Source organism: Notamacropus eugenii, chromosome 3, assembly GCF_028372415.1.
Source record: "Notamacropus eugenii isolate mMacEug1 chromosome 3, mMacEug1.pri_v2, whole genome shotgun sequence".
NCBI lineage: Eukaryota > Metazoa > Chordata > Mammalia > Diprotodontia > Macropodidae > Notamacropus > Notamacropus eugenii.
The window spans coordinates 42,206,064-42,233,599 of NC_092874.1; the positions used below are offsets into that span (position 1 = coordinate 42,206,064).

The 27,536-nt window shown below is 42.3% G+C and overlaps 1 protein-coding gene and 1 long non-coding RNA gene across 6 annotated transcripts in view; one reads left to right on the top strand and one right to left on the bottom strand.

Annotated features, from left to right (window-relative positions):
* The first annotated feature begins 10,313 nt into the window (after nucleotides 1-10,313).
* FYCO1 (FYVE and coiled-coil domain autophagy adaptor 1) overlaps nucleotides 10,314-27,536 on the top strand; it is a 108,671-nt gene continuing 91,448 nt past the window's right edge. For 3 of the 5 annotated variants that reach the window (XR_011976610.1, XM_072651370.1, XM_072651374.1), the window contains exon 1: nucleotides 10,314-10,471. The gene's annotated coding sequence lies outside the window, so the exon portion shown is untranslated. The other 2 variants (XM_072651372.1, XM_072651371.1) reach the window with 2 other exon arrangements.
* Nucleotides 23,321-27,427, bottom strand: LOC140532655 (uncharacterized). Its single transcript, XR_011976611.1, has 2 exons — nucleotides 27,296-27,427; nucleotides 23,321-26,255 (listed from the first exon to the last, which is right to left on the bottom strand). It is a non-coding gene; the product is annotated as an uncharacterized lncRNA (long non-coding RNA).

Sequence of the window (27,536 nt, forward strand, 5' to 3'; positions counted from 1 at the left end):
TACTTGCCTCGGAAATTATTTAGCCAGCTTGTGTTCTTTTCTCTAACTATGATTATTTCATAAGTATTTTGTATTTAAGAGTAGTGAGAATTCATACATATACAGAATAGGGTTCAACAGAACTTACCCGGGTTACACAGCTCTAAGTGGCAGCGATGGGATTTGAACTTAGCAGCTCTGACTAAGCCAAATCAGGAAGAAGGGATAATACAGAAGGACTCAACGTCATCTATCACAACCACTTCATTAGACTTGTGAGGAAACAGTAACCCAGAGAAAAATAATGTTGCCCAAGGTCATAGAGCTTCTCAGTGGCTGAGCTGTGACTGGAACCCAAAGGTCTTGCTCTCAGTTCAGTGCTTCCCTCTCTCATAACTGGGAAAAGAATGAAGGAGCCCTCAGCTTCCTTCAAGACACAGCCCCGGTGCCACCTTCTGCAGGAGATCTTTTCCAGACTCCTCAGCTACAGTGCCTTCTCCTCTAAGGAGCCCATCTATTTTGTACACATCTGGCATGCAACTATTTATTCACATATTAACTCTCTCATGAGATGTAAGCTTCTTGAGGGCAGGAACCATGTTTTGGTCTTTCTTTGTCTCTTTTGCACTGAGCACAGTAACTAATAAGTTCAGTTGGTGGAAGGTGGCATGTTGGCCCCCAGTCCTCCATACTGCAGTGCAGAAGAGGTCTCCCTTCTGCCAGAAAGTCTTTAGTAGATATCACATAATTGTGTCCAATAGGAAAGTTTGTACAGTTAGTTCTTGAATGGGTTTCACATCCCACAAAACTCATCAGAAGAACTCCCTATTCAGTCTGACAGGCATCGAGTATAAAGTCAACTTTTAATATGAGATTCCAGGAACAATCTGCTATCATTCTTCATCAGCAGAATTTCCTGTTATCTACCAGTCAACACGATGGTAGTAAAGATAAACACTTTTCTAAGAAGCTGTCTTCACTTTTTTCAAAGACTCTATATTTCCTTTAATTGTCATTTCTGTTGTAGTAGACAATGGAATGAATTTTTTCCTTCTGAGAAGTAATCAACTGGGGAAAATTCCTTGGACAAGAACATATCCAAACTTCCTTAGGGTTTTCTTTAAAATAATAGTAACTCATTGCCTTCTGAATGTTTATAAAGTGCTTCCTTCATTTGTAGTATGAAGGTTATTATTCCCATTTCACAGATGAGGAAACTGAATTAGAATGATTAATTTGTTGATAATCACATGGTAAATAATGAAACAAGGGTTCAAACTCAGGATTCCTATCTCCAAATCTAATTTAGGGATATCAATTTGGTTTTGCTTTAGTAGTTAGAAAACCTATTTGGATATAAAGTCCTTAGTCATTTAATTTGACTTCAGGGACAAAATTCACTTTTTGATTATTCACACATTTTAATTCTGTTTTATTTTCATGAAGAATTAAATCCACAGATAATCTCAAACCTTGGGTTTGCCATTAGCCTTCACCATCTATCAAGGCTCTTGATCCTTTCCTGCTTTTCCTATTTGTCCCATTTTTTTTAGAACATCTGCCATCCAACAACTATAGTTTACGTTCCAAGTTCAATTCATTACTCTGCCCTACTCCTACCTTCTTCTAATGCTGGTATAGCCACAATGTGGGGAGCAAGAGGAAGGCTAAAGGCTCTTGATTAGTAATAGATTCAATAACTAACCCTCAGAAAACTGAGTTGTTGAAATTTTAACCAATATTTAAAATATTATTTCAATAATGGATCCGTGTGTTCATTAATGTAGACACTTCTCTCCATCAGTGAAGATGGAAATTCATCTACATCATCTCACATCTCAACCTATGCAATTCCTGTCCATAATGTCTACATTGTCTGTTGATCCCCTGAGGTTCCATCTAATGTGATAGGACCTTCTTCAAAGTCTAACATTACATGGGTACCAGTTGTGAAAGGAAAATTATCTACCCTCTGTGTTTTATCTAAATTCTGTCAGACATACTTTAAAATACATATGTATATACAGACTATATATATATAATTATACATATATATATATATATGAATTATTCTGCTTGGAAAAAAATTTCCTGCTAATCAAAAAATACTCCTTGGGGTTCAGGGTATCTTTCTCTAGTGCTATTAGCTCAGCCTTCATTGTGGTAAGATTCTTTCAATTAACCTCCAGAGTCTAGCATTATTTAACCGATTAAGATCAATTAACTTTGACAAAGAGATATTTACTTTGAACCCATAGCAAGGCAAAAGTGCAAACATTTCTCCCAAATACCTGGGGGGCATACTCTCTCCTATGCCACCTTAGTGTCTGGGAGGATTAGACTTACTGTGGTCCTATGTAGAAACAGGACTGATGTCACCAAGCTCACATCCAAATGGAGCATCACTGCTAGAAGATCCCTGGTCTCAGCAACATCTGGGCTAAGTTCTCAAAGCCGGTCGTGATTCCTTGGGGCACTGATTCTGCAAAACCTTCCCTGGACTCCTTTCTCAGGAGCTCCTGACCTTTTGAAATTTACAGATGCATGGATTTCCAATTTCTTCATTTAGGACAAAAGGTAGAACAAAGAAGAGGCCTGTTTCACAGGCCATGCATTAGCTTAAAGAGAACAGGATTCACAGGACAGAACTAATTACAAATTGTCTACATCTGTTCCAAATCCACATGGAGAGTACTTCAAATGAACAACTCTGTACATGTTCATAAAGACTGGGCTCATATTTCACAAGTCTATGCAAAAATAATCCAGGTTGGAGGCAACAATATTTGAAAATACTGAGGAATTCTCAAAAGCTAGGCAGCTGGATTTTGCAGTAGATAGAGAGGGGCCTGGAGTAAAGAAGACCTGAGTTCAAATTTAGCCTGAGACACTTACTAGCTGAGAGATCCTGAGTAAGTCACTTAACCTCTGATTGCTTCAGTTTCCCCATCTATAAAATGGGGATGACAATAGCACCTACCTGTCAAGTTTGTGGTGAGACCAAATGTAAAGCACTTTACAAAGTTTAAAGTGCTGTATAAATGCCAGCTGGTATAATTGTTGTTCCAAGCCTGTTCTAGGTGATAAGCCACCACACACATCCTATAAAGGATCAGGCTGCTCGCCAAGAAGGAAGCGCATTTACATATCCATTTTCTTGTTTTCATTCTTCCTCTTATTCTGGTTTGACCAAAGGTTACACAGCCACATCCCTGCCTCAAAAGTTCCTTATTTCTCTCTGAATTCTGCTTATTCTGTGTGGGGGGCTGGGGGTGGGGGGTCCTCAGGGTAAAACTACATGACAATCTTGCCAGATTGGATCAACAGAATTGGAGTCAAAACTTCTCCCCTCAAGAGACCTTTCTAGAGAGGTCCAAGACAAAAAGAACCTAGAGCTTTTCAAAGGGAAAGTTCTCTTTGTCATGTCCAAGCACATTGATTTGGGGGGATACCCTTTTCTGTCAGTTCTTACATGTTCCATAGCAGAGGGGCATCCTGACCCCTTATGGGGTCCGCACCAAACAGCTATGACACAGTCTTCTTTCTCCACCTCCCCCCGCCCCCACTGCCATATTGGATGTTTAGCTGGGTAGGTTTCCAAGAATTTGTTGCATCTTTGGGAGAAAAATAAAATTCATTTGGACAAATAGATAAATATGATAAATATATCCTCTGAAACCTCATGAATGGAAGTGAGAAGGTATAAACTTGCAATTATGACTTCAGGCTAAGAGTAAACATCAGATATGAGATGAAATGATGATATTGTGCTCCTTTCAAAACAACACACAGAAGCAGAAATATGTTCTAATGGTGTTTCCCCTCCCCCACAGAACTCAGGGTTCTAAAGTGATTCCTTTCATTGCTTTGGTCGTTAGCAGACAAAAACATTTAGAGCAGATGGAAAGAAATGGGACAACATATATATGAAACTATGTTGTAAGGGTAGAAGGTCTTGTCATCTGCCTAGGTCTAGATTCATTTTCAGGAAGCTAGGTGGATGGAATGCAGGGCCTGGAGTCATGACGACTCACCTTCCTGAGTTCAAATCTGGCCTCAAACATTTACTAGCTGTGTGGCCCTGGGCAAGTCACTTTACCTTGTTTGCCTCAGTTTCCTCATCTGTAAAATGAACTGGAGAGCTAAATGGCAAACTGTAACGGGACGAGTTAGAGCCGACCCCTATCCATTTTCAGGACGCCACACTGAGAGCCTGCCTAGATAACCTAGGGGCTTGTCAGTAGGGGTGGAACTAGATGGATTCAGGAGGAAGGGTCTCGTCCTTGTTTGCAACGTGGCAGTTCTTTGTCCTGGCTCCGGATGTTCAGTGGAGAAGACACCCATATAAGGAAAGGTGATAGGTGATAGGTTCAATGTAAAAGGTGATAGGTGATAGGTTCTACGTAGGGCTTAGGAATGTACTTAGGAATGTACGTAGGTAAAACTATAAATGCATGTGATTTAGATGAATAAAACGGAGTCTTCACCATCTTTGTCTCCCGCCCCATTTCATTACTCACAAGATCAAGGCCTCTTGCTGGACAAGAGCCTTGGGTCAGGGTTAGGGGTTCCCGTAAGTGGTCTAGGGGACCCCAACAGCAAACTACTCCAGGATCTTTGTCAAGAAAACCCAAATGGGATCATGAAGAGTCAGATGTGATTGAAAATGACTGACCAACGAACAACAGATGCCTTTTCAAATACAAAACGCTCTCTTTGGCATTCCGAGCCCCTCATAACTTAGGATCTTTCTACCTCTCTCGTCTTCTTCTACCTTACTCCTTGACAGGTACTCTCCAGTCCAATGATATTGGTCTTCTGGCTATTCCACGAACAAGACCCTCCATCTACGGGCTCTGGGCATTCTCTCTGGCTGTCCCCCAGGTCTGGAAGGCTCTCCCTCTTCTGCTCTGACTACAGACTTCCCTAAACTCCCATATCCTACATGAAGCCTTCCTATCCCCTCTTCATTCCAGTGCCTCCCTTCTGTAAATTATTTCCAATTTATCCTGTATGTAGCTTGCTTTGTATATCTTTGTTTGCATGTTCTTTCCCCCATTGGATTGTAAAGAAGGGACACTTGCCTGGCATGTAGTAGGCGCTTTAGAAAAGGTGGATTGATTGATTTTTCCTGTCCCTCTCATGCATTCTCATTCCCATCCAGCCAAGCCCTGCCACCCTCCTCCAATAACCTCACCTCCTCTGCCCTCCTTTTCATTATGCCTTATTCTCTTTGCTCCCCCTACTCCATCCCTTCTCACATTGCTTCCATTTTTCATCTGTCACTGACACCCAGCTTTCTTTTAAACAGAAAGTGCAGCTATTCTTTCTCCCACACCTTCTCCCTAAAAAGCAGAGCCAAAAGGTGGAGTCTGAATCCTTCTTTATCCTCACTGCCACTGTTAGACCTTCCCTTCCTTCTCTTTCGAGGTTTATTCTAACTTAATATAACAACCTGTTTTGATATCTTTTGCAATCAGGTATATCTCCTATTTTCTTAAATGAGTCCCTGACTCACATTCTTCTACAACCTTTATCTTTGGACACTTTAACATTTACCTTACATCAAGTCTCCAAATCCCATGAGCTACACCTCCATTCTATTGAATCACCCACAGGGGGACTGATAACAGAGCACATCATCATCCAAAGATGTATCTCCAACATCTGAAATTCCCTTTTCTGATAACAGCCTCCTATCCTTCCATTTCTCCCTTTGCCTCACCCCTCCCAAATCTGTGCTACATCCTTATCACAACCCCTGGTTCAGGGGTTCTTAACCTTTGCTGTGTCATGGATCCCTTTGACAACCTAGTGAAGCCTTCTTAGATTCATGTTTTTAGATAATTGGAGAAAATGCTGCATTTCAGTTAGAGGTTAGTGAAAATAAAGATACAATTGTTTTTTCCCCATACAAGTTCATGGGTCCCCTGAAATCTATCCATGGACTCCTTTCATGGACTGCAGGTTAAGAAGCCCCTACTCTAGACTAATCCTGCTAGATTATGTACTTTTTGAGGGCAGCGATTGTCTTTTGCCTTTCTTTGTATTCTCAATTTGACATAGGGCTTAGTAAATCCTTGTTGTTTGTTCTTCCTTCTCCAAGAGGACCATGATATCAGGGAGGTGAAGCCATGATGTGCAAGTGAATTGGATTTAAGGGAAGGAGGGCTGTGTGAAATCACTAGCCTCATTTTCTCCTCCAGAGCCATCCTTAGCTAACTGACGGACTGAATCTTTTTCCTATTCTCCCAGTTGATCACACCTCTGTGGTTTCCTTTCCCTCTCTCACAAGTCATGACAACCCCTAGAGCTGACCAGTTCACCAAGATACTGTCCTCCACAACTCAATTCCTTGTCTATTTGTTTGCTCCCAGACCATCCTCCACCCTGAGGTACTGGAGAATATCACAGAACCACATCAACCTCATCCTCTAAAGTTCCAAGGAATCGAACCTAGCCTGGGACTTCCCCACCCACATAATAATCCTTTTCTTCCCCTCTGGTTGAATCTCAGTCACATTCTCCATGGCAGTAAGCCCGAACAACTCCCACCAGCTTCCGGTCTTGGTGAATGACTTTGCCTCCTACTTCACAAACAAGCCATAACACCTTTCCCCTACTTGACCTGTCAAAACTCACCTCTCCTTTCCCTCCACCACCTACCATATTATTATTGTTTGTATGCTGCTCTCAGAGGACCATGACATCAGGGAGCCGACGCCATGACAAGCAAGTGAATTGGATTTAAGAGACTCTGCCAAAGAAGAGAATCGTAGATTTCTGAGTGACAACAAGAGTTTTAATTTTTTAGGAAGATTTCCTTATATCTTATTTAGATTGATTTCACTGGAATTGCCACCCACTGTACCAAGTAATTCTTCCCTCTAGGGCCAAACATTAAAAGTCTAATCCCTTTTTCTCTAGGACAGATCTTTAAATACTTGAAAATTCTTCTCTGGAGGCCCAAACACACACACAATTAATATATTAAATATATTTATTCAAATATAATTCCTCTTTAAATATATATTTGTTATATAAATATATATATATATATAAAATTCCCTTTAAATATATGATGATCTCTGTCATTCAAAAGGATGTATCTCAATAGGCTAGAACTTTGAGTTAAATCTAATAGGATGAAATGTCATAGGAATAAATAAAAACCATTATCCTTAGGTTTTGGCTCATGCTGGCTTTATGGGGTCAGGTCCCAGGGTGGGATTCAGTTTAACTTAATTGAGAATAAAGGCCTCCAAGAGCAGACATGCAAGGAAGTTACTAGAGTTGTAGAGGGAGGGGCTTTCTTATCAGCACTACAGCCTTTTGACAGAAAAATTAATATTATTTTAGATATGAACAATATTCCTGCCACGACTTATGTAACTCTGGGCAACTTGAAGGTGAACCTGAACACTTCTATACTTCCTTCTAGCTATCCTCCCATTCTAAAATACAGAACCACGAGGACCACTTCCTGCTCCTTCCTACCTTCCTATAACCTTATCTGATCCCCTATCTTAAGACGTGTGGCCACAGAAACTTCTTTTGATGAGCTAACTGTCCTTTATTTTAGATCTCTGCACTGCACCATTAACCTATCTTGCATACTTTAAAAAATTTGTATTATTTATTTTCATCATTCACTTTAAAAAAAAATGTTGAATCCCAAATAATCTCCCTTCCTGCACCCCTCTCCCACCCACTGAGAAGGCAAGTGACGATGCCAATCATGCATGAGAAATCATACTTGGCATCCTTTTGTATTTCATTTCCTATGTTCCTGCGGCCCACTATTTCACTCGCCTCCTCCCAAAAGCAAGTAAACTCCCTGAAGGCAGAGGCCATCTCTTTGTTGCATGCATGCCTAATACAGACGGGAAACATTGTTGCAAAGAATCCAAATGAGATGATGTAAGGGGAGCGTTTTGTAAATCTCTCTCTCTCTCTCTCTCTCTCTCTCTCTCTCTCTCTCTCTCTCTCTCTCTCTATATATATATATATATACACACACACACACACACACACACACACACACACACACACATAGGTGTACATATGTATATATGTGTATATATGTGCATATACACATATACACACATACATATATGTATATGTGTGTGTGAAGAAGAGGTTTTGAGGGCCATTAGGCTCCTTTCATGTGGCAAAGCCCCTGGTGTTGATTCCATTCCAGATGAGATTTATAAGGTAGGGGGACCATTGCTCATACAAAAGTTGACTGAAATTTTCCAGGTTATATGGCAAGAGGAGGTTATCCTCCAGGAATTCAAGATGCCTCCATTGTCCATCTCTATAAAGATAAAGAGAATAGATTGTCCTGCGACAATCACAGGGGGATTTCTTTCTTAGTCATTGCTGGCAAAATTCTTGCTACAGTTCTCCTTAATAGGATGATCCTTCATCTGGAAGATGGTCATATACCTGAGAGTCAGTGTGGCTTCAGAAAGGGCTGAGTAACAGTCGATATGGTGTTTGCTGCCCAGCATCTCCAGGAGAAATGCCAGAAGCAGAACAGAGGTCTGTACACAATGTTTGTAGATCTGACCAAGGCCTTTGACACTGTTAGTCATGAGGACTTATGGAAAATTATGTCAAAATTTTATTGCCCAGAGAAGTTCATCAATATTGTACGTCAATTTCATGATGGCATGTTTGCCTGGGTTCTAGATAATGGACAATGCTCTTGTGCCTTCTCAGTCACCAATGGAGTGAAATAGGGCTATGTGCTTGCTCCCATGCTTTTTAGCATGATGTTTTCAGCCATGTTGACAAATGCTTTCAATGAGGATGAACACAGCATCACGGTCAATTACCATACAGATGGTAAGTTCTTCGATTTGAAAAGGCTGCAAGCCAAGGCCAAAGTGGAGGGAGTGCTGGTGCATGATTTTCTGTTTGTGGATGATTGTGCACTCAATGCAGCCTCTGAAGCTGAGATGCAACAAAGTGTGGATCAATCCTCTGCTGCCTGTGCTCACTTTGGCTTAATAATTAACACCAGGAAAACACAGGTGCTCCATCAGCCACCACCACACCATCCATATGTGGAACCACTGGTTACAACAAATGGAGAAGTTTTGAATGCTATGGATAAGTTCATTTAACTTGGTAGTGTACTTCCCAGGGATATACACATTGACAATGAGGTTGATGTACGCATTGCCAGAGCTAGCTCAGTGTTTGGGAGGCTCCAAAGTTTGAGAGAGAAGAGGTATTAAACTGACTACCAAACTGAAGGTCTACAGAGTTGTTGTGCAGACCTTATTGTTGTATGCCTGTGAAATATGGACAGTCTACCAGCACCATGCCAGGAAACTGAATTGCTTCTACTTGAACTGTCTTAGGAAGATTCTGAGGATCACCTGGCAGGATCAGGTACCAGACACTGAAGTCCTGGCTTGAGCTGAACTGACAAGCATTCAAACTATGCTTCAGAGAGTGCAACTCCGATGGGCTGGCCCTGTTGTTTGAATGCAAAATGTACGCTTGCCAAAAAGACTTTTATGGAGAGCTCACATGGGACAGGTGATCACAAGGTGGTCAGAAGAAGCGACACAAGGACACTCTCAAGGTTTCTCTTAAGAATTATGGATTTGACTGTGCAACATGGGAGATGCTGGCACAGAACCACTGAGCATGGTGTGCCCATATCAGAAAGGGTGCTGTGTTCTTTGAGCAAAGCAGAATTGAGACAGCAGAAAGGAAACACAGGATTCGCACATTTGATCTGTGCTCAACCTGTGGTAGAGCATTCCAAGCTCCTATGGGTCTGATCAGCCATAGTCGAACACACTGAAACTTAACTTTATCATGGTGATGTCATTTTGGTCCTTTTGGAAGATGAAGGACTACTAACCAACATACACACACATGTATATATGCGCGTATATGTATACATGTATATGTACATATCCACATATGTACATATACATGAGTGTGTATATATATGTATATATATGTATGCAAGGAGGTACAGGGATCTCCCAAATCAGGATCCTCTCTCTGCTAAGGCAGGTCATCACCTTCGCTTCCCTTTAATGCCTTCAAGCTTCACTAAGACCAGGAAGACCTGTATTCTCAGCCTGGAGGGCCAGCCTTGGGTCAGAAGCAGAACTTGAACTCAAGTCTTCCTGCATTTGAGGCGGGTTCTTACTACATCTCTTACAACCCCCGGCCTCTTATAAACTCTTATACGTCTTATAAGGACCAGCAGCAGCAGCAGAGTTAGACGAGGAGGGCAATCTAGTCGTGCACGAGGAACCGAGAGGTGGGAGGGGCGCGAGGGAGTTGGAGGCTGCCGCGGGAATGCTGGGAGCGGTAGTCCCCGCGCGGGGGACGCTGGGAATCGTAGTCCCGAGCCCTCTGCCGGGCGCTCCGTGTCATGGCCGCCTGCGTCGAGGTCCTGCGCTTGTCCAGCCGGTGGACACAAAGTTTCTGAGCAGGGGTGACTGGGACCTGAACTCCCGTAAGTGACGCCGGGCGGCCCGGCCCGGCCCGGCTCCTGTAGCAGCGGTCCCCCCGGGGCTGCCCAGCCGAGCCTCAGAGCCCGGCTCCGAGTGGGTGTCCCCGCCACTTGTTGCGGGCGGCCCCCGCCTCGCCCCGCCCCCGCCCCGCGGCCCCGGCCCGGCGCTCCTGCCGCCTTCTTCCCCTGCCTGGCGGCGGGGCGCGGAGCAGCAGCCCGGCTTCGGGAGACCTCCCGGGCTGGAGAAGACAGCCAGGACCAGGGCGCGGGCGCGGGCGCCCTCCGAATCCCCCCCCCCTGCCCTGCCCGAGCGCTTGGCACTGCCCGGGGCTTGGCACTGCTCCCGGGTCACTTTCCGATCAGGAAGCCCCCGGTCTACCCTGCAGCAGGCTGGAGGCTTGTCCGTCCTCTCTCTGGGCGCCTGGATCGAGTTCCCCTGTGGGGGCACCAGCTAGCTAACTGCGCCCAGTCTGTCTGATTTGGGCACCGCAGTGTGGACCGGGGGGAGCTCCAGCCCGACGCCCCGTTCTGTTTAAACTTTGGCTTCTTCTGAAAAGAAGGGCAAACGGAGGTCACATAGCTGGGCAGGCGCTGGACAGAGGCGTGCCCCAAGCCCCTGTCTTGTCTCCGAGCCTTCGGCTTCTCTCTGTTTGGGGCAGCACGATAGAATTTATAGAGCAGAAAGGGACCTCAGAAGTCACTTAGCCCAACCCCCTTGTTTTAGCGGAGGAAGCGGGGCCAGCTTGCTCAGCCAGGATTTACCGAAACATTCTGGTGCATTCTGCGGGGCAGCCTGGCTAAGGAGAAGTTGATACTTTGTTGACAGATTTCTTCTTTGTCCAGAGATGTAAATGGGATGCAGAAGGAGAGAGACCCGTGTGCTCCAACTTGGGTTTTATAGCACAGCTGAGTGTGGAAATGGTTCCTTGAAGCAAGCTTAATCAGTAACACATAATCCTCAGGTGGTATACTCGGTGACACCAATAACTGGGGTGAAGATAACCCTAACTTTTACTTGTCCTGGCTCTTTGCATTGGACTGGCCTTCCTGGGACAGTCTTGTGATAGGCCATTCATCACATAGCCAACTTGTAGGGAATCTTCCATTAGCTTTGGAGATCCCAGCTGGATGGATCATTTCCATTTCCTCTGCCACACCCATGTTGCTTTACTGGAAGGCCCCAGTTACACAGGCCAGGCGGGGTTTTCAGTTTGTCAACAGCTCTTCCAATAGTGTTAAAGCTGTTTACTTGCCTGGCAAAGTGTCCTTTTTAAAAACAAAGGATAACCCAAATGAGAAGTCCATGTGCTTTAATGGAAAGAAAATCCAGTCAGTCTGGACGTCAGTAGAACTGGGGTCAGTTTTGGTAATAAGTCCTTGAATAAATTATTTAACCTCTCTGGGCCTCAGTTTTTTCATCTGTAAAATAGTGATTATGAAGTACTATTTTAATGTAGATTATACATAATATTTCAGTTCAGTTGTTTCCAACTCTTTGTGAGGTTTTCTTGGCCAAGATACTGGAGTGGTTTGCCATTTCCTTCTCCAGTTTGTTTTATAGATGAGGAAACTGAGGCAGAGTGAAGTGATTTGCCCAGGGTTCCACAACTAGTAACTCTCTGAGATCAGATTTGAACTTGAGTCTTTCTGACTCCAGGATTGGTGCTCTATCACCTGTACTACCTAGCTGCCCCATGCATAATAGTATCTATGTAATATTGATAGGGATAAGGGCCATTGATAGTAATTTGGGAATGTTGATAATAATATGGAAACATTGCTAATAACAATAGTGGTAACTATATCCAGTGCAAGAATTAATGTTGATTTGCAGTGAATTAGGTTCCTAGATCTAGTGCCCAAAGGGACCTAAGGCCATTTAGGCCAACTGCCTCACTTTAAAAATGAGGAAACCAAGGCTTAAGGCGTTTAAGCGATGTACCCAAATTTTTGTAGGTACATCCTGGAGCCACTTTACTACCCTGCACTGGACCTTTATAAGTCCTTAGGCAGATCCATGTTAGGTTGATAGTTTGGTTAGTAAAATAGTCCTAGCCCAAATGAGTATAGTCTGTATATTTGGATGCCAATAAGCTGCTCCAGATCTGTAACCAAAAAAACGTGATCAGCAGATCATCTGCGTTTCTCTGACTTGTGGTATAAATATCCTTATCTCCTGTGGTTGCCCCAATGCCAAAAAAAAAAAAAATAGACAAAAAGAAATTGACCTAAGCAAAAGCCGCATCTGTCTTCTCTTTGCCTTGGCTTCTAAAGACACTTCCTTCTTTGAGAGAAATGGGGTCAGTGGTTTATTGGGGGATAGAATTAGCATTGGTTAATCTGGTCTTGTGAACTACTCATCTGCCCACTCCAAGCCCCTTGTACATCCTACTAAACTCCTCCACCATCTGCTTAATCCTGCTCACCATTTTATTTTTCTTACTGCCTGATTGTAGTGTGTCAGAGGAGCTAGCCTTGGATTCCATATTTCTTCTGTCCTGTTTTTGGAGCTGATGCTACAAAGTGGGTTTTTGGGGTCCTTTGCTTGTGAGCATCGTAGGGGGACTTATTTCCCAGTACTTAATTAATCTATCCAAGTTTAATTTTCTTCCTCCAGCTCACAAGTTTGTTTCCTTCTCTAGCGTTAACATTTTTATAGCCCTTTATGCCTCAGAGGATGACAACTTCTTGGGTCCATTAATTTTCCACTGTTTTCCGTGTAGTGGGTATGAATTTGGAGGACCAAAATGCCTGAAGCTTTTAGTTGGGTGATGCTTCTTCAAATTATTAATATAATACAAAGATCTTTTAAGGTTTACAAAGCACTTCAGTGTAGATCACAGGAAGGAACATTGGTGAGAAAGGAAAATTGATAACATACTGACAGCCATCACAGATTTAAAATTTGCCTTTCTCAGAATGTACCACTGTCTTTGCCACCAACATTATCACCACCACCATGATGTATTTATTAAATACTTACAGTGTACTAGATATGGACAAAGATAAAGAAAAAGAAAGATAAAAGACAGAAAGAAGACCCTGATGGTAAGGCACTTAGAGGCTAATGGGTCTAGACCAGAGGCCTCAAGGCCAAAGGTTCCATACTCGTGCCCTGGATAGTATGCAAGCCACTATGTATATGCAGAAAATATACTGTATAAATTGGAGATAATCTCAGCAGAAAGACATTAGTAGGGAGGGAGACATGAGGCTCCTCAGACTTCTTGGGAAGAATTAGGGCTCTGGGTCCAAACCCTCCTTGATCCTGGCTCCTGTGACTGACTCAGTTTTGTTTCTGGCCGTTTCCTACACTCATTCTTGAATTTTGAGCAGTGGGTTATTTATCTCTCTGATGTCTTCCAGAGTAATGAAGGTAGATCACATGCCCTCCGAGGTTCCTCCCGAGTTGAGTCAAATCCAAAAATAAATGTTCATGGATTTTTATAATCATCTTGAGGAGGAACATGGGCTTAGCAGGACTTCCCAAATGTCATGTACTGCGGGCTAGGTGAGAACAAATGTTTCTCATTGGAAGTGTCACTATAAGGTTGATGTTCAGGTAAGAACCTCAGCTGCCTACTGACTGGTGTTTTGGAGTGACAGGAGATACTGCTTATGATTAAGAAGTTAGTGATCTAAAGGAAAGGTTGAGAGAAGCAAGCTTTTTTTAGCTGTGACCTTGATCTGAAAAGCACAAATAGAATCAATGGCCTATGGCCCAATTTACTGTTAAGATTTCAGGCTGGAAGGGGTTATTTCCTTGTATGGACTCTTTTTCCTAAACTGCTGAGGTCTGTTATCAGCAGACTAAGAGATGTGTTTGATAACCTGTTTCCAACCTAATGGGGAGTCTCTTTAACTAATGACTTCTGTTCTCCGGGAGGGCTGATAATGCTTAAAATTATATTGTTGGCTGGATTGAGAGATTAGATTATGTTTGTGTTTATTCTTTTTCTTTCCAGGGTTAACTATATTTAAAAATCCTCTTTGAGAGACTGTATATTGCTCAATAGAGGAAGTTATATGAACAATTGGTTAGCTTGGGTCCAAGATATGCATAATGTGTGTTCGTCCTTTGTTGCCAAAGACCATGCCATCAGAGAAATGATGACGTGATTTGCACTTGACTTTGTTTTGAGTGAGGGAGGGCTGTGCAGGTCACCAGCCTCACTTTTCCTCCAGAGCCATCAGAATCCAGTGACCAGATATTCATCAGGATGCCTAGAGATGACCCAGGATGAGGCAGTTGGGGTTAAGTGAGTTGCCCAAAGTCACACAGCTAATGAGTGTCAAGTGCCTGAGGTGAGATTTGAACTCAGGTCCTCCTGACTCCTGCACTGGTGCTCTATCCACTGAACCACCTAGCTGCCCTTATGCATAGTGTGCTGCTCTTTTAGCAGAATGGAATGAGCCCCTAAAAGGTCAATCAAAACCAGGTCAACAAGCATTTATTAAGGGTTACCAATTCCCGGCATTATGCTAACCCAAGAGAGGCAAAAACAGTCCCCACCCTCAAGGACCTTATACTCTGATGGGGACACCTCAGGTAAATAAGTAGATGGATACAAGGTTAACTAGAAAAGAGAAGGCCTTGGCAGATTTGATAGGCTCCTCTGGCAGAAAGTAAAATTTGAGGTCGTTTTGCAGGTTAAAAGGTGGTAAATTGTTGTTGTTCAGTCATGTGCATCTCTTCATAAACCCATCTGGGGTTTTCTTGGCAGAGATACTGGAGCGGTGTGCCATTTCCTTCTCCTGCTCTTTCAGATGGGAGAACAAAGGCAAACAGGCTGTAGTGACCTGCCTAGGATCATACCACCAGTAAGTGTCTGAGGCTGGATTTGAATTCAGGAAGGTAAGTCTTCCTGACTCCAGGCCCGGCACGCTTATTCACCTTTGAAATTAGTACTGCCTGTCTGTCAGTAAATAGAATCTTATGTACATGAGGGTCACGTGTGTATCTGGGCCTAGGAGTGATACTGCTATGATAGGATTTAGGAAATTTCCATTGTGTGGCAGAGGTTGGCACCTTAGACATATTGGCTTGTGAGGTATCGGAGGCTCAGGGCCAGTTGCTTAGCCACATCCTTTGTGGCACTTATCTCCTTACTCCTGACCTCCACTTTAGAGTAGTTTACACATTTTATTGTCTCTTCTGTCCTCTACAACATAATACAAGTCAAAACTCCTAAATTTTGAAAGATTACTAACATCTCTTTTTATTAGTTTTCTGTTTAAAATCCTGAAAGGTAAGCCAGGGTACTGGTCACAGGTATTTGACTAGGCACATTTAGGCACATACTTTAGAAAGAACAATGAATTTGGTGTCAGAGATCTGGCTTCAAATCCTGGCTCTTCTATGTGTCATCTGTGTGAGTTAGAGCAAGTTAATTAATTTCTCTGGGCTTCACTATTCATCTGTAAAATGAGAAGATTGGGATGAATGACCTCTGAGATTTTTTTTCCATTTTGAAATTTGCTATTTTCTGATCTTGTGACTTGTGCATTGTCGGTAGAGTAGATACTGGTTAGTTCTAAGGTCCCTTGTAAAAAGTTGCTAAATTGAGCACAAAACATAGTTTCATTAGTTTCTACAAAAGTTAAAACTCCTGAGCTTTATTTAGGGTTTGTTTATATGTTCTTTGAATTTCAGCATGCCAGAGTTGATGTTTAGGTTTCCATGACACTCTTAGGTGTGGATTGTTTATTTTAAATGACTTTAGGGAATCCACTAGTCTACCCACCAACTCATTTTATTTTATTTTTTAATAAATTTGTATTGATGGCTGTTGCTTTTAAATCACCTACATTTCCCAAAGCAAGGTGGCCAGTGGATAGAGTGCCAGCTCTGGAATCAGGAAGACCTGAATTTAAATCCAGCCCCAGCTACTTACTAGCTGTGTGGTCCTGGGCAAGTCACTTCACCCTGTTTGCCTCAGTTTCCTCATCTGTAAAATGAGCTGGAGAAGGAAATGGCAAACCACTCTAGTGTCTCTGCCAAGAAAACCCCAAATAAGGTCATGAAGAGTTAGACATAACTGAGTAACAGCAATTCACCACTTTTAAACTAATTTTATCATTTTGAATTTTACAGGATCTTGGGATATAGGTATATAGACTGGGTTCATACACAGGGGAGAGTATGGATAAATGTTTATTGAATGAATGAGCCCTAGAAATTAATGGTCCCTGTTTTTGGTTCTGGCAGTTAATGTTAAACTGTTGGCATTAGTATGTTATTTTTATGTTTATCATACATCACGTTATGCTGGGTTTACTGCAAATTGTAATATTGTCTTTCATTTAACCTTATGGCAAATTTTATATCTCATTTACTTTTTAGTTAAGAAGGTCTACTGTTCCTATAAAAATAATCATAGGTAGAAATGTGAGCCTTTTAGCCCTTTTTATACAGTTGTGTTCTTAAAGCTGTGTGGCTTTTACAAATGAAGATGGAGAATGCCAGATTGATTGAGTAGGTTTCTGAAAGTCTCACAGTAAGAACTTGTTGGAATCAGGAATCAGAATCTGAGCCCTGCTTGGTTGTCTCCCTCCATAATGCTGCCTGTTGAATATTTTAAGGTTCACCTTCTCTATATTTGGGGCCCAGTCATAGATTCTTATTTCTAGAAGTCAGCATTCAATAGGATTCCAGCCAAATACATCTCATCCCATCATGTTTCTCTATGTGCAGGTTGGCCTTTTTAAAACAGGCCTCATTTAAGATCATGCCTGACATAATGTGAAATAAATAATTAAGTCAAATCAAACGAATGAAGCCATGATGACATCATTTATGTGTAGTTTAAACCAATGGAAAAGTCAGTGGTTAAGAGAGAGACCGACTTGTAGTTGTGAGCCCTCCTTGCTTACAAACATAAAACTTCAGGTGTGCAGCTAGGTGGTGCAGTGGACAGAGCACCAGTGCAGGAGTCAGGAGGGCCTGAGTTCAAATCTCACCTCAGGCACTTGACACTCACTAGCTGTGTGACCTTGGGCAAGTCACTTAACCCCAACTGCCTCATTCTGGGTCATCTCCAGTCATCCTGATGAATATCTGGTCACTGGATTCAGATGGCTCTGGAGGAGAAGTGAGGCTAGTGACCTGCACAGCCCTCCCTCACTCAAAATAAAGTCAAGTGTAAGTCATGTCATTATTTCTCTGATGGCATGGTCTTCTTTGGCCAACAAAGGACGAACACACACAAACTTCAGGCATTCATTTCTTTGGACTCAGCTGTTTGCTATCAGTGTTACTGGGTACCATAATTAGCTTGAAAAGTTACTCATATACCTTTCATGGGTGTTTAAGACACTTTTCTCTCTTTTAACATGTTATTCACAGAAGTGTGAGCATCTGTCAAATAGGATTTCCTAGGAGAATCCAATCTGTTTTTCTCTTAGAACTTGAACATCCAAGGAGGAGGAAATTTCTTTCTGTGTCCTTCAAGGTCTGTCATGGAGTCACTTGTCTTTTTCTTACAATTTTTCCAGTATTCTGTGTTGAACTAGTTGAAATTTCCCTGAGGAATTTTCACAGATGACAGACTGAAAGTATAATTTTCCTTTTGGGTGTGAGTTCTGTTTCCTGGAATGGATAGGCCTTACTTTGTAGAGACCAGGGCCCCTGCTACCTTTTGCCCTGGAGCTTCCTGGGTATTGGCAGACAGAATCAAATGTGTCTGGTCAGTCAGAAGCATAGTAAGGTGCCTACCAGCACTGGATTTTTTGCTAATTAGGTCATGTTTTTTATTGATCAGTTAAAAGAATCAAACTAGGATGTGAAGATAAGCAGTCAAATCATTTTTGAGGGTCTCTGGCTAACTAGGTTGTTGTGGGTCAATTGTTTTTCAGATGTGTCTGACTCTTTTTGACCCCATTTGGGGTTTTTTTGATAAAAGGTTCAGGAGTAGTTTGCCATTTCCTTCTCTAGCTCATTTTACAGATGAGGAAACGAAAGCAAATAGGGGGAAGTGACTTGCTCAGAGTCACACAGCTAGAAACTGTCAGAGACTAGATTTGAACTCAGGTCTTCCTGACTCCAGGCCCAGCTCTATCCACTGTACTACCTACCTGTCCTAATTAGGTTGTACTAGGTCATAGATCCTCAAATGTGAGAGTTAAAATCTAGTCAAGGAGTTTTAATCTGCGCTCCATTGAGCTTGTTTTTAAAGTATTTGGATAACTATATATCAAGCACATTTGGTTTCCTTGGTAATCCTGTGTATTTTATCTTACTCGTTTAAGAACATTCTGAGAAGGGGTCTGTAGGTTTCACCAGACACTGTCAAAGGGGAAGGGATTGGGTCCATAATACAAAAAGCAGAGAACATCTGCTCTAGGCCACCTCCCTCCTTATACAGAAGAGGAAACTGAGAGGCAGACCGGGTAATCCATGTACCCAGGATCAGATGGCTAATTATTGGCAGTCAGTCCCAGAAGCCAAGTCTCTTGGTTCTCAATCCTATGTCCTTGCCACTATTGGTACCACTTTCATGTATTAAATTTATAAACATTTTCATGAAGGAAAATATTGTTATTGAATCGTTTTTCAGTTGTGCCCTACTCTTCATGACCCCATGAAGAGTTTTCTTGGGGTTTTCTTGGCTAAGATTGAAGTGGTTTGCCATTTTCATTTCCAGCTCATTTTACAGATGAGGAAACTGAGGCAAACAAGGTTAAATGACTTGCCCAGGGTCACACAGCTAGGAAGTATCTGAGGCTGAATTTGAACTCAGAGAGATGAGTCTTCTGGACTCCAGGCCCAGCACTCTTTTCTACTTCACCACCTAGCTAGTGCCATCTCTGCCAGTCAGTCATTCAGTTGTAAACATGTATTAAGTGGCAGGCATTGGGCTAAGCTCTGGGTACACAAAATGAGGCAAAAAAGGTCGTGCTTTCCAAGAGCTCATTAGATGAATGGATTGTGAGCTAGGAACAGTCTCCTAAGAGAAGCTACAGTAGACATGCAGATAATCCTTATGGCCACATGTATAGACACAACACTCACAAAGCAGTGAATTGTGGGTTACTAAGGATGAAATAAATTCAGGTGGGGGGTTATTGGGCCCCCTTGCCATTTCTTCCTTTTCCTTCTACTGTCCATTCTCAGGCATTTTGCTTCAAATTAACAGCAGGGAGAAGAAAGAGAGAGAGAAATTCCCAACCATTTGGCCACAGAGAGGCTAATGAAAGTTCCTGGGCTTAATCACATGAGGAGTTAGTGTCAGTGCTAGGATTAGAAAATCATAGTTCCCGAGTTCATTTGGCTAGATTTTCTTTACTCAATTGATCTGTTTACTGGAACTGGACAGGATTTGCCCACTGGCAAATGGAGAGAAGATGGAAAAGCAGTAGCAAATAATAGATTACATATTATTATTGAGAGGCTTGGGGCAGGGGGAGGGGGAGAGGTTAGAAACCCTGAGAACGATCATTTGCTTGAGAATGGAAATGATGTCCAGAGCAATGCAGAGACCTTTAACGCAGGTGGCATCAATGCTCATCATTTCTTGTGATAAGTTGATAGAAAGAACCTGATTTATCACAATCAGGTGATAAGAGAACTTCTCAAGGAATTCTGGGCCTAAAAGTTCCTTGATTCTGTCTTCAGGACATATATTAGGCACTTGGTGGCCATGGCACCTCCTAGTCCCTGTGCCTTCTACCCCCAGGTACGCCGGAGCTACTTTTGACTTCTGCGGCAGCATATTGTTAACATGCACTGTTATTCAAACTGTTTGTTTACAGTCCGGTTTTTAACACTTAGGGATTGGAAGGTAACTTATCTTCCCCTACCTGAGCTGAAATTAGACTCCCTGGGGGGAACCACAGACATTCCAGAATACCTGGAGAAGTAAGTTTTGGATGCTTAGTTGTGTGAGCCCTGAAAAGTGACTTGCTAAATTCCTCCCAGTATGGCTCTTGTGTTTAGATTGGAAGTGTTCATCCCAGACACTCCTTTGTTAGGATTCTAAGTCTCTGGAATGATGGGAACACCAGACCCAGCAGTACCACGGTGCTTCCCTTTCTTGTCCCAACACAATTACTTCCAGACCTGTGGCTCTTGCACTACACTATAGCAATCCAGCTCCCACACCTTGGCTTTATTCCGGATTTAACTTCCTGACAAAGATAATTGGCCTACCTCCTCCTCCTCCCCCTTCTCCTGCTCCTCCCTGCTTATGGGAAATAAAATGGTGGGTGAATGTGTCACTCATGATCCTGCTGACCCAGGCTGTCGAGCTGAAACAATAAATGAATAGCTAGCCAGTACAGAACAAATATGACTTGGATGGCATTTTCTACAGGAGAAAGTAATGTGCTGTTGGGGAGAACAAGGGATGAGCAGATGGAAGTTTTAGGAGATTCTGGCACAGATATAAAACCTGATTCCCTTCCAAAAGGGGCAGTAGTCATCCTGTTTGGGAAGATGCAGCTTCTCAGTTGTTTGGCATATTTAATTAAAGGTCCAAGGGACTGTGTCACTTAATTAGCATCATGGTCATGCTTGCACAAACACCTACTCCGCGTGTTCATCTGGCTCCTTGCTCCTGGGCCGAAGGAGTCAGTCCTCTTGAATAATTCCCCAGCTTGGATGGTACAGGGTGGTATCAGTGGACTGTTTCCACCACTAAACCCGTAGCTGGGAAGACCTCGGGGTGTCCAGAGCCCAGGGAGGTAGGTAAAGGATGAATGACCTCATTACCTTAACATAGTCATTGGATAAATGCTATTCCTGCCTTCTAAGTTTAGAATTGTTTCTTTGCTTGACATTCATTCTTTGGTAGCTGTTTGCCACCTTTGTCTTCAGAGGATGGTCGTGAGAGTCAGAGGAGATGGTGTCTATAAAGGGCTTTGTAATAGAAATGCCTGCTGTTCTTAATGTTGACTTGGTCAGTATGAGCCCCTCCATTGTAATGTGAGCCAGGCACCGACTTTTGCCTTTTTTTGTATCCCTAGCACTCAGCACAGACCTGGGCACACAGTTGATGCTTAATAAATGCTTATTGACTGACAAGGAAAATAGAATAGTGTTGATGTGTTCTGCAGAGTTCTCTGAAGGAAGCATTGGCTTACTTACTGAAATGGTGTGATTAATTGACTGGAAACATAAAAGGAGGAGCTGTATAAATGTAAAACGAATATCAGAGCTTAAGGATGTTGATGAAGCATCCTGGATTTATTAAGCTTCTACCACGTGACTAGAGGGGCAGCCAGGTGGTACAGTGGCAAGAGTACCGGTCCTGGAGGCAGAAAGACCAGAGTTCAAATCTGGCCTTAGATACTCACTAGCAGTGTGAGCCTGGGCAAGTCACTTTGTCTCGTTTGCCTCAGTTTCCTCATCTGTCCAAAGAGCTGAAGAGGAAATGGCAAAGCACTTCAGCGTCTCTGCCAAGAAAACCCCAACTGGAGTTAGGGAGAGTCAGATACGTCTGAACAACACCAGCAAGCTACAGCTGAGTGTGACTAGAAGCTGTGCTAAGAGTGGGGGTCTCTGGCCTTGCTCTCCAGTTTAGAGTCTATCCGCAGGCGATAAATAACATTAAGAAAGCCGCTGGTGTGGTGAGCACAGTTAGAATAGTTTATCATGCAGCCGCTTTGAGGCTCATAGCGCCTTTGAACTCTGTGGCTTGGGTAGATACTTGCCTTGGCTGTCTTCTCAAAGAAAGAGCGATTTTATGCCTACTTGTGCGGGTCAGTCGCAGGCATCATAAAGGAGAACAGCATGTGACATTGGTGTGGAGACAAGCAGACACTCGCCTCTCTTTTTTGAGATCATCCTGAGATACGGTTGGTTTCCTCTGCTGACGCTGCTTTTCACACGGCATCTTGAGAGGGAGGGTTAATGTAAACTAAACCTTACCACCCGGGTGTCTCGTCATGGTATAGAGATGACCCTGGGTTTGTGACTTGTTTTTATGTTATCAGTTCAATTTGTGATGTATTATGCTAGGTGCTGGTGATACTTCAGGAGTCAGGTATGGAGTTAGGAAGGCCCAAATTCAAATCTGACCTCAAGATGCTAGCTAGCTGTGTGACCCTGGGCAAGTCACTTAACTGCTGTCTGCCTCACTATCCTCATCTATAAAATGTGGCTAAAAATAGCACCTACTTCCTAGGGTTGTTGCAAAGATAAGATAGATAATAACTGTAAAGCACTTAGGAGGGGGTGTACACCTAATGTGCTAGAGGGATTTCAAGGATACCTCTCACCCCTCACCTTTACCTCATGACCAGTCTGTCTTCTCCTATCATACATTTCTCTGTTTATGTAAAGATGGGAAAGGAAGGTTGTCCATCAATAGCTATAGTATTGTCTTGGTCATCCTTTTCAGCATTAATAAGGCCTGAGATTTTTTCCAATTAATATATATTTCCCTCTTTTAGATATGTTGTAAATTAATCTTTTAGTGCCCTAACAATTCTGTCACTTCCAGAAGAAATCACCTCTTTGTGGACTTGGACTGCTTTAGCTGCTTTCCCTTTCTTTATTGCCTTTGGTGAGTGGCTGGTTCTCTAATGCCATTTTTACCTCCTCTATGTGTATGTGTATACATAATGTACACATACATGCATATAGACACATATACATGTACACATATACATACATCAGGAAGACTGGCCTCAGTCACTTAGTAACTGTGTGACTCTGGACAAGTCACTTAACCCTGTTTGCCTCAGTTTCTTCATCTGCAAGATGAGCTGAAGGAGGAAATGACCAACCATTCCAGTATCTCTGCCAAGAAAACCCCAAATGGGGTCACAAAGAATTGGACACAACTGAAATGACCAAACAGAAACAACATAAGTATATGCGGGCCTGTGATGTTAGACGCTGAAGAGACTGCCTTTATTGACCTTGATGATAAAAACAACCTTTTATTAAAAACACAAACAGCAACAATTTTGCAGCCTTCCCATTACTTCTTTGCTGAGGTGGGGGGGCTGTGGGACTCTGGGTGTATAACACTGCATCTAGTTATAGATGTCTTCAGTCTTTTGGTTAATTTTGGATGCTATTATACAATTACATCTAATAATAATAGTATAGTTATATATGTGTGCATGTGTGTACACAAACAAAGAGGGGAGGGAAGGAAAGAGAGGCAGAGAGAGGGGGCGGGGAAGGGAGCACTGCCTCTGCCCAAGCTTTGGGGAGCTTTTGTGGTCAGTGTAAGGGCCGGGGCTCTTGACTGACTGAATAAATACTGAGTCATACAATACTGTGTAAATGGAGATTGCTGAGAGGAGCCTCTTGCTGCTAAAAACAAAATAAAACCAAAAATAAATTTTAAAAAATGAGTAAGCCAAGCAGAAAGAATAGAGAACGTCTGGGTTCATATTCAGAGGAAGATAATGGAGCTAAAAAAGCTGCTCCCTTTTCAATGAGAAATGTCCAGTGGTCCCAGGAACAAGGAGAGTAAAAGTCAAATAAGAGATATCAAGGAAAAGTTAGGAAAAAAAAAAAAGAATATCAAGAAAATGATGAAAAAAAGTCATCAGGAAAAAGAGAATCAAAAACTTAAGGAAGAAAGTAATTCCTTAAAACTAGAATTGTGCAAGGGGAAGCTCATGACCTTCTAAGACACCAAGAAATCATAAAACAATAAAAAGAATGAAAAAATAGAAGAGAAAGTGAAACATCTCAGCAGAAAAACAACTGATCTGGAGAACAGATCTAGAAGAAATAATGTGTGTGTGTGTGTGTGTGTGTGTGTGTGTATGTGTGTGTATGTTGCTTTCAGAGGAAAAATGAGAGATACACACAAAAATAAAATAAAGGGCAGGAGTAGAGTTTGCAATGTAAAAAAAAATCAGGGATGGTAATCATGATATCGGACAAAGTTAAAAATAGAGAAACTATGCTATGTATCAGCAATATTATTCAGTATTGTTTTGGACCACTTAAAATACCTAGACAGTACAAAATACCTGAGTGTATACCTGCCAAAACAGACATAGGGAGTATAGGAACATAAACATAAAACCCTTTTTATACAAATAAACTCAGATCTAAATAATTGAAGTAATATTTATTGTTCATGGATAGGTAGAGTCAATAAAATTTTTAAAATGACAGTTTTACCTATTCAATGTTTTTCTAATTAGATTACAAAAAAATTTTTTACTGAGTTAGAGAAATAATAAAGTTTATTTGGAAAAACAAAAGGTCAAGAACTTCCAAGAAACCAGCAAAAAAAAGATAGAGATTCAGCAGTATCAAACCTTGAACTATATTATAAGGCAAGAACATTGTTGAAGTGTAAAAAGGATAATTTTGATTATTTTAAATTTAAATTTTCTTGTGTCAATAAAACCTTTGTGGCCAAGAACACAAGGAATGCATAAAATTGGGAAAAAAAAACTTTCATAGACAGTCTCCCAAATAGGATGTGATTGGGCTGGAATATTGTCATAGTGTAGGAAATGATGAGCTTATTGATTTAGAAAAACATGGAAAGACTTAGACTTACAAAGAAAGATGGGTTCTACCTTCACAGAAACAGGTGATAGGAGGAAATAAACTTAGTGTAGCCTTACATATATGTGTATGAGTATATACATATGAATATGGATATGGATATATGCGTATATATACATGTGTGTATATGTACATATATACATATGTGCACATGTGTGTATACACACATGCACACACATATAACAAAAGCCAGCCTCAGCCCTAGGATGTGTCTCCTTGTCCTTGATCCCCTCCATTAGAGTTTAGGGTGACCCAGCTCCCAAATGTGAAAACTAGCCAGAGAGGTTAGGATGGAGATGGCTTTCCCTTTTTCAACCTATTGATCTATCCACAAATGTATATCTAACACTTAGGCTGAGGAAGTAGAATGTTTGGGCCTAGAATTCACTGTGGGACAAGTCAGAATTGGAATAGGAGGCAATTACGTGTCATCTTTACTGAGATGGGTCATCTCAGTGATTCATAGCCTCCCCATTAGGAATACTTTCATAAATATTTTTAAGGAGGATGATCCTTGATGTGGGTGAACTCCTAGACTTTGTTTTTTGAGTGTCATAAATCAGCATTTGTTATTCAAGTTCAAGAACAGGTTATGAAGGAAGTAGGGGGGCCCATTTGGAATAGAGAGTCAAAGATGGAGCCCTAGGGGAAGGGGAGGAAGGAGGAGACAGGGAGATGTGTGCCTCTCATCTGTGTCTGCTTCTAGATAGGGTCCGTCCTGATTTCTGAGCCTTGGTCCAGGGCACACCATGAAGCATGTGGTAAGATGAAGTTTCAGGGGTACAGTTTTAGGAAGACGCTAAGGGATGGTCAGGGTTATACATCCAACCAAAGATGGCAGCTGGGATTCTCCTTTGATCAGCCCCAACACTTCCCTTTATGGAATGGAAGCATTGGAAGTTTGTTAAGTTACATCCATGCATTTTAGCTCTTATGAAACATCCTCATGGTCAAAGTCTTCCTGCTAAAGAATTCTTTCATCACCCCTCTAACTTCTTGTACTTTGCTTCTAGTTTCTTTGAAAATGCATTCAACTTGTAGGCTCCAGCTGCTGCTTGCTTCTCATTCACGGGGATCCGATCCAGATAAGACCCAAGTGCTGCATATTTCTGGTTTAAATCCTTTAGGTTCCTGCTTATGTTTGCTGCAGTATCTTTCATGGCTTGATACTTCAAGCTAGTCAGTTTGTTCATATTTTCCAGAAGTTTCTAGTCATCACTGGTATCTGTGTCTGCCACAGCCCTGTGATATCCACCCTGGTGGGCTCTGTGGCCTCCTTGGATGTCTCCATGGCTTCATCGTCTGGGGGGGGAAGGAAGGAAGAAGAAAAGATGAAGGAAGGATGGGGATAGGAGGGGGAAGGGATGAGATGGGATGGGAGGGGAGGACACAGCAGGGAAGAGGGAAGAGGAAAGGAGCCAGGAGAAAGGGAAGGGTTGGATTCCTAGACTTTCTGTTTTGATTCCTAAAGTGGTACTAGGGGTGGGAAGAGGCAATGGTTCTAAACATAGGTTAGGAAATGATCCCAGTGTGAGATTCCCAAGTCACACATTTTGGGACAAGCTACTGATGGAAGGGGAAAGGAATCATCGTTCATTAAGCCCCTATTTGGTGCTAGGCACCAGGCTAAACTCTTTACAAATATTCTCTCATTTGATTCTCCTAACCCCTGTTAGGTAGGTGCTATTATTATCCCCATTTTACACTTGAGGAAACAGAGGCAGAAGTTCAGTGACTTGGTCCAGGTTGTAAAGCCAGTGTAAGTCTGAAGCTTGATTTGAACTTAGATCTTCTTCACTCCGGGGCTGCCACTCAAGTTAGCCATTGTGCTGCTTGGTGCCTTGATTAGACAGGAGTTTTTTGTGTTTAGTTCATTTTTTTTTTTTTTCAGAAATGTGGCTGGACCAGACCATGCTGGTTGTTGATCTGGGTAGAATGAGTGTTAGAGGAAGTTGTTTTTATGAGGTCCTGGTGATCATGTGTGTCCGGATTTTTTCATATCAGCAAAAAACATTACTTTGTGGTGAATGCTTTAGAGCACAGATTCTTAACTTGGGGTCTGTGACCTTGTTTTTTAAAAATATTTTTTGATAACTGTATTTCAGAATAATTGGTTTCCTTTGTAATCCTCTGTACTTTATTTTATGCATTTAAAAACATTACTTTAAGAAGGGGTCCATGGACTTCACCTCAGGTTCCTCACCCCTAGATTCTACCTAAAGGGGCCACCCAAAAGGTAAAGAACTCTGCATTAAAGGAAGTTCTGAAACATAATAATGCCCAAAGATGTGTGGAGAAAACACACCCGAAGCACAAAACCAAACCAAACCAAATCGAATTACCTGTCTGACTTGTAAATCCGCCAGGAGAGCTTCCAGCCTTTAGGGAAGTGTAGTCCTTAACTCCACCGGTCCCAGCAGAGACTGTAATGCAGCTTAAAATAGAGAGGTGTCCTTTACTTACTTCAGGAATTCAAAGTGCCTCTGAAGGCAGGCAGGCTTGCCTGGATGCCAGAACAATCAGGCTGTGGACTCTGGGCAGCCAGGCCATAGAGAACTGAACGGGAAGAGTGTTTTGGGCCAG